The following is a 2,432-nucleotide window of genomic DNA, read 5'->3' as shown; positions in this document are numbered from 1 at the left end:
GCCATAAAGTTACAAAACAGGTCATTTGATTGTCTGTGAAATAAAAAACTGTTAATGTAAACTTTCTTGCAGAAAGTAGCAACCTCAGTGGGAGTCCAGTGAAGAGAACAGTGGGGAAGGTGCTTGAGTCTTACCTGGGACATGACTTGGACAAATCACTTCTCACATCTAATCTTCAGTTTTGTTAGCTGCCATGTGTGAATAATGATTTCTATCTCTTTCAGTCAGACTCAGTGAAATGTCATCCAATTTTTCTCAGAGAGGTGTGAAATGGTTGAAAACTTCCTTGGGGATTAATACCATATGAAGACAGCAGTGTGTGGTTGTCTGATCAGGAATTGGGGCAGTTATTTCATCCTAATTTTCCCACTGGCTAATTGGCTTTGAAAAAATCAGTTTACTTTTCTCTTTCCCCATCTATAAAATTGACCAGATGTTTCTTAAAATCTTGTTTATCTCTAAAACTATGACTTACACATGAGTTAGTATCTGATTTTTTAAATATTTAAATATTTATCTCTTTGCCCCTGAAATTCTTCAGGTATCAGAAATACACTTATGGTATGTGCAAAGCTAAGAAAATATTTCATGGCCACATGATTGAAATAACCATGTTATTCCAATAATCAAATGAAGAAAATAAATACCTCTATTTGTGAGTAAACTAGTGTGGGGATGTACTGCAAGAATTTAAAAATAGCCTGACTTTAATCTTATAGGTTGGAGGTTCGGGATATGACTGAAAATATAATGGTCCTGAATTCAGTCTGCATCATCCACAAAGCTGACTACTAACTTTAAAATGTTCCAAAATGTGCAGGTTTTACTTTCCTCCTTTAACAGAAAAAGTTTTCATTTAAAAATTCTTTGCTTATAACTGATAAAAAGACTTGAGTGTGCCCCAAGGTGCTTTTTACGATAAGACTGAACTGGAATGTGCTTTAGGAGAGTATCTTTATATTAGGCCTTACGAGTGAGTGCACTGTGTCACTATGATTAATAGTTATTCTACCTGGGGAGGACATAGGTCTTTTGAGGAGCTGCAGTCTTAGTTTGGAGAATCAGTTTGGGGTAGCTAATTGGAAATTGTCCAAATGTGTTGCTTCAGTTCCATGAAAATTTACCAGACTTACTTTATCAACCTAGCAGTAAATATGATAGTAGCTCTGATTCATGCATAACTGCTCATAATTTTCCAAGTGGTTTTAACTTTACTCAAGATAGTTTGAATATGAGTGACATTTCTGGCCAAAGTATCATAAGATTAATTATTGATGGTTGAATAAATTCACTATAAAAATATCAGATGGTATTAAACCTGAGACAACTCATTCATCAAGTATTTGAAAATAAAAAACATACTAAACCTCTGGCCTTGAACCACTTATACCTTAATTGGTACAAGGGTCTGTAAAAGGCCATGATAAACATCAATATTTTTGGTTTTCTGGGCTATGTGGTTTCTGTCACAACTAATCAACTCTGCTATTGTTAGCCTGAAACAGGCATAGACAATACATGAACGGTTTGGTGTGGTAAAACATTATTTTGACATATAGGCAGTGGGGCCAGATTGGGCCCACGGGTTGTAGTTTGTATTAGTAGTTTACCTTACTGTAAATATTAAGAGTTGCATATGATACAAATATAAATCAAATGAAGAAGAAAAGTTAAGCCAAGCATAAAAAATAAGAAGATAATTGATACCAAAGAGAAATGTCATAGGAATTCAGAAAAGTCAGATTTCTGTGGGTGGAAGAGATTCCTTAGATGATACAATTTTGAGTGTTTCTATAAATTCCCTTTATCATCTATGGCCATGCCACCCTGAACAAGCCCGATCCCATCTAATCTCAGAAGCTAAGCAGTGTCAGGCCTGGTTAGTACTTGGATGGGAGATCACCTAGGAAGACCAGGTGCTGTAGGTGTAAAAAAATAAAAAAAAATAAGAGATTGTAAACTGACAAGGTTCTTGCAATCTGTGAGGTCAACCAAGGGTTGCCTCACCTAAAAATAAATAAATAAATAAATAGACAAACAAACAAATAAATAAATGCCCTTTATCTTATTTTGTGATGAGTAACTTCATCATGATCCTGTCAGTTTCTTTGATTATTCTTTATTTTTATTAAATTATACTATCGTGGTTTATGTGATCTGGATTGGGAGAAACCATTTAATGGCTGTGTTAGATATTTCTCTATATTAGGATCAATCATAAAATCATAAAAATAACTTAAATAAAACTTTTTTCATAGGCCTCATCATAAGCTAATTTGACAAAACTATTATACTTAAAAATTGGATGTTAAAATGGTTCAGCTTGGGAGATAAAGGTAAATAGATTCCTAATCCATTTATCTATTGCTTTCAGCTCTAGAAAGAATTTCACACATTTTGTCTCAACACTCAGGTGTGATTTGTAGATGAAC

At 34.0% G+C, this 2,432-nt stretch overlaps 1 pseudogene; it reads left to right on the top strand.

The window, feature by feature from the left end:
- The first annotated feature begins 1,809 nt into the window (after positions 1-1,809).
- On the top strand, positions 1,810-1,928 carry LOC111746763 (annotated as a pseudogene).
- The last annotated feature ends 504 nt before the right edge of the window (positions 1,929-2,432 follow it).

This window comes from Pteropus vampyrus, unplaced genomic scaffold (assembly GCF_000151845.1).
Source record: "Pteropus vampyrus isolate Shadow unplaced genomic scaffold, Pvam_2.0 Scaffold200, whole genome shotgun sequence".
Taxonomy (NCBI): domain Eukaryota; kingdom Metazoa; phylum Chordata; class Mammalia; order Chiroptera; family Pteropodidae; genus Pteropus; species Pteropus vampyrus.
The sequence above is the reverse complement of the archived record's forward strand: the minus strand, read 5'-3'. Positions and strand labels throughout refer to the sequence as shown.